Source organism: Petaurus breviceps, unplaced genomic scaffold (assembly GCF_028583685.1).
Source record: "Petaurus breviceps papuanus isolate PSGF00001 unplaced genomic scaffold, PetGlider_PUasm1.0 184, whole genome shotgun sequence".
NCBI classification, from domain to species: Eukaryota; Metazoa; Chordata; class Mammalia; order Diprotodontia; family Petauridae; genus Petaurus; species Petaurus breviceps.
Window position 1 is genome coordinate 4,282,260 of NW_027185793.1, and position 19,847 is coordinate 4,302,106.

Here is a 19,847-nt window from a genome sequence, read left to right on the forward strand (position 1 = left end):
AATAAGAAGCATGAAACATCCAAGGACAGAAAACAGTCGATGCGAAAAGTGCTTCAGCCTGGGGGAATCAAGCAAGCAAGCATACCATTGTTCGGTGTCAGGCACTGTCCTACATGCAGAAAGCACAAAGGAGAAAGCGAAGCAATGCTTGCTTTCAAGAAGCTTACACTCTAGTCTGGGAGAAAATGTATGTATCATGTAACTGGCTGTATACTAAAAACACAAGGTAATTCTGGGGGGAGCAGGAAAACTTTCACGTGGAAGATGACATTTGAATAGAAAGAAACTAGGGATTATCGAAGGTATGAATGGAAAGAGAGTTCATTCTAGCAGAAGTGGAAATAGGTGATGGGATGTTGTGTGGGAGGAAGAGAGAGAAGGTCAGTTTGACTAGGTCATAAAGTACGTGAAACAATTAACACCATGTCATCAGTAAAGGACAATACATAAGAGGGCTGGAAAGATAGGTAGGAATCAAGGTGTAACAGGTTGAAATCCTGAAGGCAATAGGAATGATAAGAATTTATCAGGGGCAGGTAGGTGGCACAGTAGATAGAACACTGGGCCTGGAGTCAGGAAGACCTAAGTTCAAATTTGACCTCAGACACCTACTAGCTGTGTGACTCTGGACAAGTCACTTAACCCTGTTTGCCTCGGTTTCCTCTATAAAATAAGCTAGAGAAGGAAATGGCAAACCACTCTAGTATCTCTGCCAAGAAAACCCCATATGGAGTCACATGACTCAACAACAACAAGAACAGAATTTATTGAGTGGAGGAGTGACACAATTAGATCTGTACTTGATGAATACTATGTTGGCAATTGTGGGGACAATGGGTTGTCGGAAGGAGAGCTCTGAATCAGGGAGACCAACTACAAAGTTATTCAATAGTCTTGTTAAAAATGAATGAGGTATGAACAAGAGTGGTAGCTGTGTAAATGGAGAGAAGAGAAGGCAAAAGATGTGGTTGTAGAAACAAGATCTGACTATTAATGATGTGTGATATGAGGTACCGTGATGAGATTGACATATGGAGGGAAACACTTTGTGAAAGAGCCTGCAAGGTGATGCGAGTTGAATTCTTTTTTAAAATCAACAAATAGTAAGCAAAATAATGATATTTTATATTTTCTACATCATTCAGTCAATAGAACAATGTTAAAGATATGGTTTATTACTGAATAGCATTTGCGAACACCTGCTTGTTCCTTACTAACCCTTCACTGAGGAAACTCTCAGTTCATAAGATAACTCATGAAGATTTGGTTGACAGCTGTCAATTTTTTCTTGGTCACTTTTTTGGCATCAATAAGATTTACCCTCCACTGCTTCTTTCTGCTTAATGAAACGATGCAACTCTGTAAGATTTTACAAATAAGTATACATCTCGCCTAGCATTGCCTACAGGATATATAGGTTCAAAACTAATATGTCATTAGTAATGTGGGACTCGAGCTCAGTAGAAAAAATGGGCCTAGATATATCAATTTAAGTCATCAGTACTCATATTAGAGGTGATAATTAACTTATGAAACCTAATAAGATCACCAAGAAAGATAATGTACAGAGAAAGAAAATGATGGTCCATTCTCTTTCAGCATTACTTCAGTCCAGACAAATTGTCCTTCTCTCTGTTCCTCACATATAGAACTTCATTGCCCATTTCCCTGTCTTTGCATTACCTGACCCCAAAGCCTAGAATGCAGCCCTCCTCACCCCTGGGTTCCAAGCTACTCTAAAAGTCTTTGTGGGAAGTTTTTTCCCCCTGCTGCCATCAGCTTGAGCCTCCACCATCTTTTATCCTTCTTGTTAGGAGGCTAGTAAGCAGCACCCAAGTTCCATTTAACATTAATTAGCTTATACAAAGGGATATTTTCTTTAAAGCTATAGCAAGAACAAAATATAAACACTTCCTCAAATACTTTCAGGGAATCACACTATCCCCTCTACTACCTTGTTCTCTGGGTGAAAAGGCTCAAAACTTATCTCATTTTCCATATGGTCCCTCCGCAATCATGCCCCATCACTGCACAATTTCTGGATAATCCCAAGTTTCAGATACCAGTGGGGTTCCAAAATTCAGGCCTTTGATCCTCTGGACATTGATGCTGGACTATGACTCCCAAATTCCTGTAATTTATTCTCTTGACCTTTCTAAACTCTCAAGATTGTCATGGTCTCTCAGCAGACACTGTGAGCTGAGGAGTGACCAAATGAAGCCAAATGAGAGTGAGGCAAAAGAAAAAAAAGAGGAGCTGAAGCTGACAGGCCATTTTGAATGCCTTTTCAATCCAATGGTCTCCTCTTCTACATATGGTTAACTGACCACAACCAGTTACAGAATGTGTATGCATGGCACTTTCTTTACACATCATCATGATTCTCACAGAAACAGGTCCCCCAGCTTATCTGTATAGAGAAACACCATTCCAGGTACTCAGCACATGTGCTAGACCTCATTACAAAAATAGGAGGCAGTAATGTTAATGGGATTTAAGATTTCTCCCACCCATTAATAGGCCTTATGTGGGAGCCCATTAAGGAAAGCTTGCTTAGTTGGCTTACTTGTAGTAAGGCTTTCATACCTTTTGCTAATTTCTAATTAGGTACTGAGTCACAAGGTGATGCCTTCTGACTCTGGGAAGTCTATACATACTGAGTTGGTATTTTGCTTTGAGGGCTGACTTATGAGAAGGATCTTGTGATTTGCTGGTGAAGATTCTGAGTGACCTATGTTCAGAGCTCCTCTACTGCTCAGATGTAAAGGCTCTCTCGATCCAGGAACGTATGTAAAATGTATAGTTGATTTTCAGGCAGTCAGAGCCCCGTCTGTTGGTCTTTATTTCTCTGCTTGTATTTTCTATGTTCATATTTTCTCTGAAGTTCAGGGTGCTGACTTTTCCCCTGAATTAGTGAATGTAATTTAAAAAGACTGTTGAGCCCTTAAACAGTTATATTTCCTAGTAAAGCAGATCTAAGAACCTGTGCTAGCAGCCATTCTGAGTATGCCAGGGTGGTTGCTGCAACAGAGACAAAGTCTTTGGATGAGAGAGTGGTGTAGGAGGCTTAAAGAGTGAAGAGAAGGTTTAGAAAAGATACTGTGGGGAACAGGATTGAGAATTAGTGGAGAGAAGTTAAAAAAAAACTGCCTTGATTCAGTGAGAGTTCAGTTGAGATCAGATTAATTGAGATTTGTAATAGATTTAGTCAGAATGGCTATACAACTTTCTCCAGCTCTGTTGAGTAGCATATGAATAGGAGCAGGTGGATTAAAGGGTTTCATTTTGAGTAATAACTAGCTAGATTTGATAGGCCAGCTTCTAGAAATGAAAACTGACAAAGTTCAGAGGTACCATAAATGAAACCAATAGATGTTTACAGAGTACCTTCTATGTACAAGGTATTGTGGTAGGGACTGGACCATAAATATATATTTATAATAAAATAATAAATAAATTCTATAATATAGAATAATTTTCTATGAAGAAGAAATGATGCCATTTGTAGTTCTGAAGAAAATAAAATCAAATGTGAAATTCAATTTTAAATTCTGTCTAAAATAATCAGAGGAGAAAAAACCAGATGAGCTTGGTTGTCAACTATTAAAACCATCTTTATTGTCATTCAGGTTCTTAGAGAAGAAGATGTAAAAAAAATTCTGTGTGAGGCAGAATAGTGTGGACAAAGAGGGGCAAAAATTGTTACCATTTTACAGGGTACCATGCTGAGAAGTTTACACAATTTCATCTAGTAGTTTCTTTACTGGCAGTGAGCAGTTTTGCAATAAGCCACTTTTCTGATGTTTTGAAGAGCCCATTCAGCATGTCAGGGAAGTGTATTTTTATTGCTAGATGTGTATTTATGGTTCTTTCTATGCTAACCAATAAAGCAGCATTTTTGCTAGTATAAAAACAGAAAAAAGGTTGTTGCAAGACAAAAGATGCTAGTGATTGGTAAAAATGTTCTTGCAGCTCCTTAGCTTGCCACAAAATAGGTGACTAATAATAGCCTACTTTTAGATGGCACTTACCATGTGCCAGGTACTGTGCTTAAGTGCTTTGTAATTATTATCTCATTTGATTCTCACAACAACCCTGGGAGACAGGCATTACTATTCCCATTTACAGATGAGGAAACTGAGGCAGACAGAGGTTAAATGACTTGCCCAGGGTTACTTCCTGACTTTAGGTCAAGTGCTCTGTCTACTACACTACCTAGATGCCTATGGTGCAGCAGATTTCACTAGTAATTTGATTATTAATTTGCATTCTGAGAGGATTTATATCCATTCATTAAAAATAATATTTATTGAGAAAATGCTACACAAAACACACTGTCTTAGGTGCTTTATGAGATGACTATCTGTAATGGGAATGTAAATTTTTAAGATCTTCCCTGCCCCTAGGCTAAAGTGCACCTGAAGCCTGGGGTGGGAGGCTTGTTTTTCAGTAGATACTTCTTGATTGGCCAGTGAGTCAATAAGGTTGTTACATTCTCTGAGCCAGGAGAAGACTATATAAGCCCTGATGTGTAGCTTTGTTTTGGGGCTCACTTTGAAAAGTGTTCTGTGATTTCATCTGGATTCTGGGAAGCCATTGTTGAGAGCCCCCCCTCGGCTTTGAAAAGCCCAGATGTTGAAACCCAGATGTCGATTTGGTATGGATGTAATGGTTGGACATTTTGGAAACTGTCTATTTGATCTGTTTCTCTGTCTTGATAATTCTGTCTGTATATTCTGAAGTTCGGGGTGCTGACCTTTTTTCCCCTGAACTAGGTGAATGATACATATCTGACTGATTAAAGTAAGCTTGTTAACCCATTTTGAGTTGCTTTCCTTTATCAAAGCAGATCCAAGAACCTGTGGTAGTAGCGACCCTGGGGACACTGGGGTGCTTGCCACTACACTACCATTAAAGGTTTCCAAAGTGCTTTACAAATATTATCTCATTTTATCCTTACAACAACTCTGGGGAAGATGCTATCATCTTCATTTTACAGGAGAAAACTGAGGTAGATGGAGGTTAAGTGATTTGTCCAGGTTCACACAACTAATACACATCTCAAAGTAGATTTGAATTCTAGTTTTCCAGACTCCAGATCCAGAGTTCTATGTGTTATGCCACCTAGCTACATCTAGCTCCTGATTTTCAGAAACATATAGTCTAGTGCAGAAAATAAGACATGTATGCAAACAACTATAATACAAAACTGACCATGATGAATTAAAGAAAAGTCATGAATGAAGTAAAATGGCACTTCAGAGGGAGCAGAGAAGGCTTCATGCAAGAACTAAGCCTTAAAAGATGGGTTGAATTTTGACATATGCCATCTTGGAAAATCAGGGTGCAAGAAAGTGGGATTGGCAAGGGAGATTGGATCCAAACTGTGTATGCCCCTGAAGGCTAAGCTTAAACACTTTCAGCAGACAGCTGTTGGGAAGAATTAGATGCTCTGGGGGAAATTATCCTGACTGATTAGAGCAAGGAGATAGTAGGGTTTGGAAGGGAAATGATTGAGGAGGTCTTGTCAATTGTCTAGATGAGAAATTACTGAGACCCAGTGGAAATGAAAAGCGGGGGTGAAAATGAGAGATTTAAAATATTCTTATAGTTACAGAAAACATGTTATTATAGAAGTGTCATCACAATTACTGGTCTTCATACTGCATGGATTCTTTTTGCATCGTTAAATACAAGATGTCTTATAGTTCTCTCTCAGAATTTTAGATGAGAATAAATTCAATCTATCAATAGTCTTCTCTAAATTCCTCAGTCTGATGGTCTTTCCTCAGTCCTCACCCTTTATCTCTCTTCTGCATTTGGCACTGCTCACCACCTGGGTTTACATGACACTTCTCTCTCCTGGTTCTCCTCCATGTCTGACCTCTATGTCTTCTTTTCCTTTTCTGTTTCATCATCCATATCATGTGTCCTACTGGTGGGTGTTCCCCAAGGCTACATCCTAGACTTTCTTCTTTTTTCTCTTTACACTCTAATGGTGACTTTAAGTCACCAAAGATTGAGTGATTTACTCAATCAAGTCACCTTAATCCATTTAAAGTAACTAGTGATAAGATGGCCTAGCATACCTTAATCAGGTGTAATCAGTCAATGTCAATCCTAGGCTTTAGTTTCATTCAAAATCAGTCACAGATTTTAAACTAAATTGGAAACATACCTGAAACTGGAGCGGTAGGAAGTGAGTTCAAAGAGGCCAAAAAAACACCCTTTTCCAGGGGTGGGGAACCTGCAGCCTCAAGACCACATATGGTTCTCTAGGTCCTCAAGTATAGCCATTTTACTTTTGTTGGGCGAAATCTGGATTCAGTCAAAGGTCCACACTGGAGGACCTAGAGAGTCACATGTGGCCTCAGGTCGAAGGTTCTACCCCAATTTGGCTGGAGAAGGACCTTGAAAACTTTGAAAAGTCTGGAGGATGTTGGACTTCACACTGTGTACTAGACTCATTTAATATATCAGATATGAGTCTGCCTTGAGAGCCAATGTCAGAGCAGATACAGAGTCACAGCTCCATTGGAAGCCTGTTAAATAAGAGGGGAAAAATGCCTACTCATCAGGAGCTAAGTAACCCTTTCTTGTTACCTTCTAAGCAAAAGAAAATCTTCCTCCTTAATGTCATATGTGCTTGTAGGAGAGACTTTGGGGAGGATCTTTTGTACCAACTATTATCCTTTTTTGAAACTGACAAAAATGATTCTCAATTGATAAACTTGGGGAGAAGCACAGCAATGGATGTTAGAGCTTGAGCATTAGATTGACTTCTAAGGGATATTTCTAGAACCCTGAAAGAGAGATGCAATTTTGATCTGGGAAACTTAGCTCATTTGTGAGAGTGAGACTTGGGATAAGTATCCTCAAAGCTTACATGAGCTATACTCATCAGCTCCCATGGGTTTAATTATCATCTTTAAGCAAATGATTCCCAGATGTATATATTTAATCCCTGTCTCTCCCTTGGGCTTCTGTCCTGCATCACCAGCTGCCTAGTAGATATTTTAAACTGGATGTCCTGGAAATATCCCAAACTCAACATGTCCGAAAAAAACAATAACAAAAACAAAAAACCTAATCATCTTTCCCTGAAAATCCACTGCTTTTCCTAAACTTCCCTATTTCTGTCAAAGTCACAAACATTCTTCTCCCAGGTTCCTAAATTCATGATTATTCTTGATTTTTCACTCTCACTCTCCCTCACTACACATAGCCCATCAGGTATGAAATCTTAGTTTCTATTTCCACAACCTTTCTTATTTTGTACCCCTTCTCTCTACTCACAGCCCCTTTATCACCTCTCACCTAGACTATTGACCTCTAATTGGCCTCTCCCACTCAAATCTTTCCTCACTCTAGTCCATTCTCCATACAGCTATCAAAGTGATTTTCCTTAAATGTAGACATGACCATATCACTCCCTTACTCAATAAACTACAGTGTCTTACTATTAAGAATAAAATATGAACATCTCTGTTTCACTTTCAAAGTCCTTCACAGCTTGGCCCCAACCTAGCTTTCTAGCTTCATTATTTCCTATACTCTTATGTTCGAGGCACATGGACATTCTTTCTGCTCCTCACACATAGCACTCCATAGACCACCTCTGTGCCTCTGCACAGGTGGTATTTATGCTGACATCCATTTCCTCTTCATCTTCACTTCCACCTCATTAAATCCCTCATTTCCTTCAAGAAGCTCAAGCTTCCGAGAGGCAGGCCTGGAAGGGGCATGATCAACTCAGAGGGCGTTGTCCCATCAACCACAAGGGCCACTACCAGGCCTATCACCAAAGGGCTGGGACTGGAAAGAGCAAGGTAAAAAGCAAATACAGGGGCCCCTGTCCTGGACAGCAAATACTCCTGGGGCTACCACTTCATAGCCCAGAAATTAAAAAAAAGCCCCTATCAGGACTTCCAAAGACCAGGATGATGGAGTGAACCTCACCTGCTCCAAACCCCCCCTCTGACCCTGAAAACATAGTAACTCTTGCCCCAGGGCAAAACCCTCTACAGTAAAGGCTTGGGATCCCTAGAGGAAGGGTGTGGCTAGGGCCCTGTCTCAAAATGGGTAGAAAGCAGACTACAAAGGCAAAGACTCTGGAGTCCTACTATCTTCAGAGGGAGGAACCAAACTCAGAGGGAGACAATGTGGACTCCACACCCACAGCTGAAATATCAACAGAGAATGGGTCCCAAGCACAGAAGGCTCTCCTAGATGAGATTAAAAGCAACTTTGAAAACAAATTGAGAGAGATAGAAGACAAAAAGAATAATTCTCTCAAAACCAAAATAGCAGAATTAGAAAAACATTATAATGAGGAAAACATCTCTCTAAAAAGAAAAGTATATGATATGGAAAAGGAGCTCCAAAAGTTAACCAAGGAAAATGATTTGCTAAAAACTAGAATCAACCAAATTGAAAGAAATAACTCTACGAGGAACCAAGAATTAGTCAAACAAAACAATAAGAATGAAAAATTAGAAAAAGAGGTAAAATACCTCAAAGAAAAAATAACTGACCTGGAAAACAGATCCAGGAGAGAGAATCTGAGAATCATAGGCCTACCAGAAAATCATGATGAAAAAATGAGCCTAGACAACATTCTCCAAGATCTCGTTAAGGAAAACTGCCTTGAGATAATAGAACCTGAGGGTAAAATAGAGAATCCACTGGACACCTGCTGAAAGAGATCCCAAACTGAAAAGTCCTCGAAATGTTGTGGCCAAACTCCAGAACTACCAGATAAAAGAGAAAATACTTCAAGTGGCCAGAAAGAAGCAATTCAATATCGAGGGTCCACACTGAGGATTGCACAGGATTTGGCAGCCTCTACACTGAAAGATCAGAGGCAGTGGAATACAATTTTCCAGAAGGCAAAAGAGCTTGGGTTACAACCAAAGATCACATACCCAGCGAGACTGAGCATATTCTTCCAGGCAAAGACATGGTCATTCAACGATATAACAGAGTTTCAGACCTTCTTGATAAAAGAGCCAGAACTCAATGGAAAATTCAATCTCCAATTACTAGATGCAATAGTGACATAGAAAGGTAAACAAGGAAAACACACACACACACACCATGCTATTTGATAAGAGCAAACTGGTTACAGACAAGTATAGACTGGTATGAGTACAAAATACACAAAATGATGATTTAAAAAAATCTTATTAAGGGCTACAAAGGGACTGCAATGGATGAAAGGGAATGAATGAAGTGGAAAAGGGTAAATTATGCCACACAAAGAGGCATAAAAACTGTATAGCAGAGGAAAAGAAGGGAGGGAGATGGGAATTATATGAGCTTCTCCCCCATTGGTTCTGGTGCAAGGAGGGAATAACAACCAGTTAAGCATAGGACTCTATGGAGAAGAAACGCAAAAAGTATCATTTTAGAGGGAAAGAGGGGAGGGAGAGGAGCTTCGCATGAGACTTGTTCCTATCACTCTTGGTGTGAAGAAGAAATAACATGCTTCATTAAGTATAAAAATATCCTACAGGCAGTAGGAGGGGGAAAGGGCTACAAAAGGGGGGGATGGGAAGAAGTAAGGGGAAAGGGGAGGAAAAGAGAGGGGGTCTGATAAGGGAATACTGAGGGAGGTGGTGGTCAAAAGGAAAACTATTAAGGGGGGGAAATATGGACATTAACAGGGGCGGGAATAGGATGGAGGGAAAGAAACAGATAACAATCATAACTGTAAATGTGAATGGGATGAACTCTCCCATAAAACGGAGATGGATAGCAGAATGGATTAGAAATCATAATCCTACAATATGCTGTTTACAAGAAACACATCTGAAACAGAGGGATACACACAGTGTAAAGGTAAAGGGCTGGAGTAAAATATATCATGCATCAGCTAAAGTAAAAAAATCAGGGGTAGCAATCCTTATCTCAGATAAAGCAAAAGCAAAAATTGACCTAATTAAAAGAGATAAGGAAGGAAACTATATCCTGTTAAAAGGCACCATCGAGAATGAAGCAATATCATTACTTAACATATATGCACCAAGTGGTATAGCATCCAAATTCCTAGAGGGGGAGGTAAAGGAATTAGAGGAAGAAATAGATAGCAAAACTATACTGGTGGGAGACCTTGATCTCCCCCTCTCTGAACTTGATAAGTCTAACCTCAAAATAAACAAGAAAGAAGTTAAGGAGGTGAACAGGATTTTAGAGAGGATAGGTATGATAGATCTCTGGAGAAAACTGAATGGGGATAAAAAGGAATATACTTTCTTCTCAGCGGTTCATGGCACATACTCAAAAATTGAGCACCTTCTAGGGCATAAAAACCTCATGATTCTATGCAGTAAGGCAGAAATATTAAATGCATCCTTCTCAGATCATGATGTAATAAAAATTATATGCAATAAAGGGCCATGGAAAGACAGACTAAAAACTAATTGGAAATTAAACCATTTAATCCTAAAGAATGAGTGGGTCAAACAAGAAATTATAGAAACAATCAGTAATTTCATTCAAGAGAATGATAATAATGAGGCAACATACCAAAATTTGTGGGATGCATTAAAGGCAGTTCTTAAGGGAAGTTTCATATCCCTGAGTGCATACATGATTAAATTAGAGAAAAGGGAGGTCAACGAATTGGGCATGCAATTGAAAAACCCAGAAAAAGAACAAATTCAAAATCCTCAATTAAATACTAAATTAGAAATATTGAAAACTAAAGAAGAGATTAACAAAATTGAAATGAAGAAAAATATTGAATTAATAAATAAAGCTAAGAGCTGGTTTTATGAAAAAAACACAACAAAATTGATAGACCCTTAGTCAATATGATAAAAAAAAGAAAGAAGAAAACCAAATTATGAGTATCAAAAATGAACAGGGTTCCTCCTCCAATGAAGAGGAAATCAAAACAATAATTAGGATATAATATAACATAATATAACATAACATAATATGTTGCCCAGATTAACTGAAGAGGAAGTAAATTACTTAAATAACTCCATCTCAGAAAAAGAAATTGAACAAGCCATCAATCAACTCCCTAGGAAAAACATCCAGGGCCAGATGGATTTACTAGTGAATTCTATCAAACATTTAAATCTAACTGATTCCAGTAATTTACAAACTATTTGGGAAAATTAGTGAAGAAGGAGTCCTACCAACTTCTTTTGATGACACAAATATGGTACTGATACCTAAATCAGGAAGAGATAAAACAGAGAAAGAAAATTATAGACCAATCTCCCTCATGAATATAGATGCAAAAATTCTAAATAAAATACTAGCAAAAAGATTACAGCAACTTATCTCAAGAATAATACACTTTGATCAGGTAGGATTTATTCCAGGAATGCAAGGATGGTTTAATATTAGGAAAACCATCAGCATAATTGATCATATAAACAATAAAACTAGCAGAAACCACATGATCATCTCAATAGATGCAGAAAAGGCTTTTGACAAAATACAACATCCATTCCTATTAAAAACATTAGAAAGTGTAGGAATAAATGGAGCCTTCGTTAAAATAATAGGTAGCATCTATTTAAAGACATCAGCAAGTATTATATGTAATTGGGAGAAGCTAGAAGCATTTCCCATAAGATCAGGGGTGAAACAAGGGTGTCCACTATCACCTCTCTTATTCAATATGGTACTAGAAATGTTAGCAGTAGCAATTAGAGAAGAAACAGAAATCAAAGGAATCAAATTAGGCAAAGAAGAGACCAAGCTATCACTCTTTGCAGATGATATGATGATATACTTAGAGAATCCTAGAGAATCAAGTAAAATGCTACTTGAGACAATAAATAAATTTGGCAAAGTTGCAGTATATAAAATAAACGCACACAAATTCTCGGCATTCCTATATATTTCCAAAGAAATTCAACAGCAAGAGATAGAAAGAGAAATCCCATTTAAAGTTACTGTAGTCATTATCAAATATTTGGGCATCTACCTGCAAAAACAAACCCAAGACCTATATGAACACAACTACAAAACACTTTTCACACAAATAAAGTCAGATCTAACTAATTGGAAGGACAACAATTGCTCGTGGCTGGGTCGAGCTAATATAATAAAAATGACAATTTTACCAAAATTAAATTATATATTTAGTGCCATACCAATTAATTTACCAAAAAACTACTTTATAGAGCTAGAAAAAAATAGTAACAAAATTCATTTGGAAGAATAAACAGTCCAGAATATCAAGGGAATTAATGAAAAGAAATGCTAGGGAAGGTGGACTAGCTATACCAGATTTCAATCTGTATTATAAAGCAGCAGTCATCAAAACTACTTGGTACTGGCTGAGGAATAGAGGAGTGGATCAATGGAATAGATTAGGCACACGAGATTCAGAACTCAACGACTATAGTAACCTTTTGTTTGATAAACCCCAAGATCATGGTTTTTGGGATAAGAACTCACTATTTGACAAAAACTGCTGGGAAAACTGGAATATAGTGTGGCAGAAACTGGGCATAGACCATTATCTAATACCATATACCAAAGTCAGGTATAAATGGGTACATGATCTAGGTACAAAGGTTGATACTGCAAGCAGTCTTGTAAAACAAGGAATAGTTTACCTGTCAGACTTGTGGAGAGGGAAAGACTTTATGACTAAACAAGAATTAGAGAACATTATAAAATGTAAAATGGATAATTTTGACTACATGAAATTGAAAAGCTTCTGTATAAACAAAGCCAATGTAACCAAGATTAAGAGGGAGGTGGGAAATTGGGAAAAAATCTCTACAACCTATGTCTCTGACAAAGGACTCATTTCTAAAATATACAGAGAGGGGCGGCCAGGTGGCTCAGCGAGTAAGAGCACCGGCTCCAGTGTCAGGATGACCTGGATCAAATCCGGACTCAGATACTCAGCACCACACCCAGAAATAATAACTGACCGTGTAACCTTGAGCAAGTTACTTAACCCCAATTGCTTAAAAAAAAATAAAATATACAGAGAATTGAGTCAAATTTATAAGAATACAAGTCATTCCCTAAATGATAAATGGTCAAAGGATATGAACAGGAAATTTTCAGAGAAAGAAATTAAAGATATCTATAAGCACATGAAGAAATGCTCTAAATCACTATTGATTAGAGAAATGCAAATCAAAACAACTCTGAGGTACCACATCTCACCAGTCAGATTGGCTAAGATGACAAAACAGGAAAATGACCAATGCCGGAGAGGATGTGGTCAAATTGGAACACTAATGCATTGCTGGTGGAGTTGTGAACTGATCCAGCCTTTCTGGAGAGCAATCTGGAATTATGCCCAAAGGGCCATAAATACTTTCATATCCTTTGACCCAGCAATACCCCTTCTAGGGTTATATCCCAAAGAGATCATAGAAGTGGGAGGAAGACCCATATGTACAAAAATGTTTATAGCAGCTCTTTTTGCAGTGTCAAAGAATTGGAAATTAAGGGGGTACCCATAAATTGGGGAATGGCTGAACAAGTTGTGGTATATGCATGTTATGGAATACTATTGTGGTATAAGAAACGAGGAACAGACAGTCTTCATATTTACCTGGAGAGGCTTATACAAACTGATGCTGAGTGAGAAGAGTAGAACCAGGAGAAATTTGTACACAATTACAGACACAATGTATGTGTGATGACCAACTTTGACAGACTGGACTCTTCTCAGAAATGCAGTGATATAAGTCAATTCCAAAAGACTCATGATGGAGAGAAATATGTGCATCCAGAGAAAGAGCTAGAAAGAACTGAGTTTATATCCAGGTGGAAGCAAAATACCTAATCTTTTTCCTTCTCTTGTTTGGTTTTATGTCCTCTTTACCATTTTTTATTCCATCTGATACAATCCGTCTTTATAACCTGACTAATGTATAATGTGAAAGTATTTACAGATCCTGTACTGGACTATATGCTGCCATGGCCGGGGGGATGAGAGGGAAGGGGACAAAATGTGAACCTCGAGGAATTGTGGAATTGAATCCTGTAAACTAAAAGGAAACAAAGAAATTAATTTTAAAAAAAGAAGCTCAAGCTTTCTTTTGTGAATGCATGTACTGCAACTTGGGAATCTCTGAACTAGGGGCATATTGAAGTCTTATTGCCAGAGAAGGAAGTATCTATAAGGGTAGTCACAGGGATTGTGAATGGGGCCACAGGGCAGTCAATTGCTATGCCCTTTTCTTAGCAATTGTAATATTAGTTTGATTATTATTCCCTGAGCAGGGGATGGAAAGAGGACATTGTTCTCTCCTGTATTATGGCTCCTTGGCAGTGAGGGCAGATGACAAGATGCATTATGGATATATTTCTCTTATTTTTCTTACATTATTGGTCAACCCCTTGCCTCATTATATAAGTGTTCAGTGATTTCTTTGTCCCACACCTTGTGTACAAGTGAACTTTGGATATATGCTCTAGCATATTTACAACAACAATGGATCTTTCCATTACCATTTGGATGACTTTTAAGTTGAGATCTTGGTTTTTGTGATTTGTAGCCATAAAGTATCCTCATAAGAATATTGGTCTTAAGAAAATGGGCTTTGGGGCCAAGCACAAGCAGCTTTCCAGAGGATTGCTGCTGTGATCAGATTTCAAGGTTCTGATTACATAGTATAATGAACACTATTTATTCAATAACAAATCAAAACAAAACATTCACAGAAAATCACAATGGAGTATTCACAACAGCTTATCATTAAAATGGCCACATAGTTTTCACCAAAGTGGTCACAATATTTAGAACAAAGACAAAGTACAATAGTCAAAGTCTTCCTCTCATGGGACACACTAAATTAACTCAATAAGTCACTTATTCAGCAATCAATTACTAAGTATCATTAATCACTAAGTACAATCATTAGAAAATACACAAACCCTCCACCCCTAGGTCACTAGTAAACTACAATTTCATCCTTACTCAGTACCCAGGGAGAGGTCTTTTCATCTTGACTTGGGGCCAGTTCTCAGATTCCCTGGATCCCCTTCCGTGGTCCCAGATTCTACCTGAATTCACCAGACTGTCATCTGGGTTCAATGGCAGACAGCTCCCAGTGCCTTGCCCAGCTCTCTGGGTAGGTCTTGCTCTACACTGAAGTTCACAGGGTCCAGTCCATCTCAACTCCTTCATAATTTCTGCTCCCCGGAATTCAAGGCTCAACCAAGCCACAAAGAGACAAAGTCCCTGCATCCTGATCATGCTTCCTCAGTCTTTTGCAGCTCATTCAAAAAATTAGAATCACCTTATCCAGCCTGGGGGGAGGGGGCTCCTGGGCACCTGTTCAGAAGAAGCTCCACCACCACAAGTTCTCAGGAAATTCTGACTCAGTTCTCCTTTCTCTCTTCTGTAGCTCCTCTGCCTCCAGATGCTGGTCTCAAGAAATTCTGACTGTGACTCTCTGGGGCTTTCCTTATATACACAGTATTAGCTACTTCCTATTTCCCCAACAGAGGCTTTCCTGTTACATCAACAACAGGAGACGAGTTCATACCTTCTGTTTCCCCAACAGAGGCTTGATCAGTTACTAAGTGCTAAATACCTCCTTACTTGCCAATGCAAGGGGGTCAAATTACATGACCATTACAGGGGGCAGCAGTCTGTATTCATGGAAAGCACTATACCATTTCCATGAGACTAATACAGTGGGCTGTCTTTCCTTCTCTAAGTTAAATAGTCTGAGCATTAGGAGTTTTCATTATATTACTACATTTTAAAAGTAGATTACCAGAAAAATATCTTTTGTATTGCTATGAGTCTTACTAAGAGGCTGTTAAAGTGTTATGGAGCTATATATCAACAGAAAAAAAATGATAGCAGTTGAAGAACCTCACCCTTCATAGAGAATTATCTTTGTGTTTATATTCCTCTTTGTGTAAGGCACCTATCCTAACACTGTCAGACAGCTAAGGTGAACATACACCCACCTTGCTTGATGTTGAAAATAGGGTGATCATTTGACTTAAGTATCCTTCTAGTTGCATTTACCATTGAGTTTTATAATAATTTCTGCTAGGTGGTGCAGTAGATAGAGTAAGGGACCTGGAGTTAGGAAGATGAGTTCAACTTCAGTATCAGACACTTTCTTAGAGGTGTGGCCCTGGGCTAGTCACTTAACCTCTGTTTGCCTCAGTTTCCTTCTCTTTAAAATGAGGATAATAATAGCATCTGTCTCCCAAGGTGGTGGCGAGGATGAAATGAGATAATAATTGTAAAGCATTTAGCACAATGCCTGGCACATAGTAAGTGCTAATGTTAGTTATTATTATAAATCCTTATTGTTTTATTATATAGTTATTATAATGCCTTATGTTTTCATTACTTTATATTATTATTATAAAGTCCTAAGGTACCTTACATACATTATCTCCTTTGATCTTCACAACACCCGTAGGATGTAGCTATGTATTATCATCATCCCTACTTGGCAGATGAGGAAGCTGAAGTTAAGAGAAGCTCAGAGATGTTTCATTTGTTAGGCAGCTCAGAAGTGGCAGAATTGCATAATTCCAAGTCTACTGTTCATAAATCACACTCTGCGACCTCTACAGTTTTAGTGTTTTTACTTTCATGAGGTATTGGAGACACTTCAAGAAAAGATGTATTTGGTTCTATAAAATTGATCTTAATTAACTTTTAAATTTAATTTTAATATATTTAATTTTAATTAAAATTTTTTAATTAAATTTAAAATTTGCTTAATTTAATTTTAATTTTAAATTTAATTTTTTAATTTTCAAAATTATAAATAATAAATTAATTTCATTATACAAAATAAATTATAAAATAAAAATAAACAACAGACAGCAAGGGTTTACATTTACTTTATCCTTTATCCCTCAGTTGCATGACCTTAAAGTGTTGTCTGCTATAGAAATTTCATTTGTGAAAATTTGACCATTCTTTCCTCATGTTTCCATTAAGGATATACTGTAGATGTTCTAGGTCATGTTCATCAAAACTTCATAGAGATAAAAAAGTTGGCAGGGGGCTTAATAATAGCTGATGTCTTTTTGTTTGCACTTTTTTGATATAAGGATAATTTGTGATTTTTCTGCTGTTTTAGAATCTGCTCCTTGAGAGAGTTTGAAAATCAATCCCCACCCCACCCCACCTCTTTCAGCATGAGATGGAGGCTCTGGGGCCTGGGAGGCAGAGACAGAGGAGGAGGAACAGGAGTTCGATCATAGCTGGGTGGGTAACTCCAGGTGTTGGCAATGTTTTCTTAGAGGCTGATGCAGCCAATGTCTGGGCATAGCAGAGGGGTTCTTGGTGCCTGTTCTTTTCTCCTCCTCTCCTAGTGCCCTGGGGGGGGGACAGCAGTGCAGTGATGTATGCCATGGAGTGCAAGGTGGAGGTTACACCTTCTAGCATGGCAAATGGACCTTCAGCTCTATCCTAGAGGACCACAGGAAACAGGCCTTGGCATCATGGATGACCTTTGGCTCACCCAGCAGCTATATGATATGACTCTACAGGTCAAATGTGATGATGTACCTGCTGCCGAGTTTATGACTCACAAAGTGATACTTGCCTTCTCCCGCCCAGTTTTCAAGGCTGTTTTTACCAATGGGCTGTAGGAGCAGGGCACAGAAGAAGTCTCTGAGGGCATCCACCACAAGGTAATGGAACGACTCATAGAGTTTGCCTATACTGCTTCCATCTTCATGGGGGAGAAATGTATGCTACATGTGATGAATTGGGTTGTCATGTACCAGTTTAGAAATGTAGTGTGGGTCTGCAGTGATTTTTTTGTGCAATAGCTGGACTCAGCAATGCCATTGGTATTCCATCTTTGCTGAGCAAATTGGCTGTTCTAAGCTCTATCAGTGCACTTGGGGGAGGTAGCAAAGCAAGAGGAATTCTTTTTTTTCATTTTTCAAATGCTTTATTAACTTCTGATTTACATCATTCATTTCCACCAGATTTTGAGTTACAAATTTTCTCCCCATTTTTCCCCTGCCCAGCACCCCAAAATAGCAGTCCCAAAGTATATCCCCTCCTCCAATCTGCTCTCTCCCATATCTTTTCTCATACCCCCTTTGACTTCTCCAGTAGGGCATGGTGGATCTCTATGCCCCAGTTCCTGTATATCTTATTTCCCAATTACATGTAAAATAGTATTATTAATAGTATATATATATTATATGCATATATATTTATTTAAACATTTGATTTTAAAACTTTGAATTCCAGATTCATTCCCTTCCTCCCTTGTCACCTGCCCTTACTGAAAAGATAAGCAGTTCAGTATAGGTTGTACATGTGTAGCTTATGCAAAACATTAACATAGTTGATATATTGTAAAAGACTGACTATATTTCCCTCCCTCCTATCCCACCTTCCACTAGTTCTATTCTCTACTTTGATCCCATCCCATTTCAAAAGTGGGTGCTTCCAACTTCCCTTCCAAGAGGAATTCTTTAATATGCCCATTGCCAACTGGTTACACTTATCATTTGGGACAAGCTCAATATGCACCATGAGTCCAAAGTCTTTTGTGCCTATATCAATTGGGTCAAATGTGACTGGGAACATTGTGGCTTCTACATTCAAGTTCTTCTTTGTGCTTTCTGTTGCCACTCCCTCCCTTCCCACTGTCTGCAAATGTAGTTGCAAAAACGAGATCCTCCAATCAGATTCACGTTGTAAGGACTATATGGTTAAGATCTTTAGGATCTCGCCCTTTGCAAGCCCACCCAGATGATGCCCTGCCAGGCACCCAAGGATGTCAGGTCATCTACACAGCAAAGGACTACTTCCACCAGTCACTGAGCTACCCGGAGGCCTACAACCCTTGTGATGGCACCTTGCTCCATCTTGCAGACCTACAGGTGCCCTGAAGTGGTCTAGTAAATTGTATGGTGGGTAGACTGCCACATGCTGTGAGGGCATGGAACAATTTTCGAGATGGAAACACAGACTCCAGTGCCCTTGACTCCTACAATCCCATGATCAATTAGAGGACTTGCTTTGCACCCTGGGTTGGTGTCATCAATGGCTTCATCTCCGCATTTCGGGGCTCCCATGGCTGCATTAGTGGGAGAGGTATGAGTCAGAATGGGATGAATGGCACTTAGTGACACTGATGCTGACACAAAGAATGGGGTGGGAGTGGCTGTCCTGAATTGCTTGCCCTATGCAGGCTTTGAAGGAACCTCAGTTCTGCTAAGTACTTTTACTCAGAGAGTATCAGATTACCACATCTATGAACACCATCTGAAGTATGGCGGGTGTCTGTGCTCCATCCAACTGCATCTATGTTACAGGACTGACCAGTTGAACAGCACGGAAAGATATGATGTGGAATGAAGCCTTGAATTTTTGTGGCCCCTATGAAACATTGACAGAGTACACATAGGGTCATAGTTTACCAATGTCCTTGGTTGATATGATGGATACACATTTCTGGATTGCATGAAATGCTATGACCCAGTCACAGCCACTGGAGTGAGGTGACACATATGGCCTCTAACCACAGGATGGTATAACCTTAGTGAAAGCAGATTGACTAACCGAACAGCACCTATTAAAGAATTTTTCTCTCTTAGGTAAAATAGTAAGTAAGGTTGGGTTTTTTGTATGAAAATGAAAAACAAACAAAGCAAAAAAATCATTTCCAAAACCAGAGACTAAAATTATAATTCAGTGTTAAAATAATGAAGCAGAAGGAGCCATCACAGGACCCTTTGATTTCACCTGGCCCTGAGAACATTAGAAAAATGTGTCGCCAGGGACCCACTGGAAGAGTGAGTGGGGCACTGGCACCCGTGCACCTGTGGAAGAGGGCCTGTCTACAAAAGAGAACTGTTTCTAGGAGGCCAGCATCAGCTACCACCTTCCCTTGGAGGTGGGA

The 19,847-nt window shown here is 38.9% G+C and overlaps 1 protein-coding gene and 1 pseudogene across 1 annotated transcript in view; one reads left to right on the top strand and one right to left on the bottom strand.

Annotated features, from left to right (window-relative positions):
• Positions 1-19,847, bottom strand: part of LOC138161196 (uncharacterized) — a 163,973-nt gene that overhangs the window by 126,164 nt on the left and 17,962 nt on the right. The window lies entirely within an intron of this gene.
• On the top strand, positions 40-19,482 carry LOC138161188 (kelch-like ECH-associated protein 1 pseudogene; annotated as a pseudogene).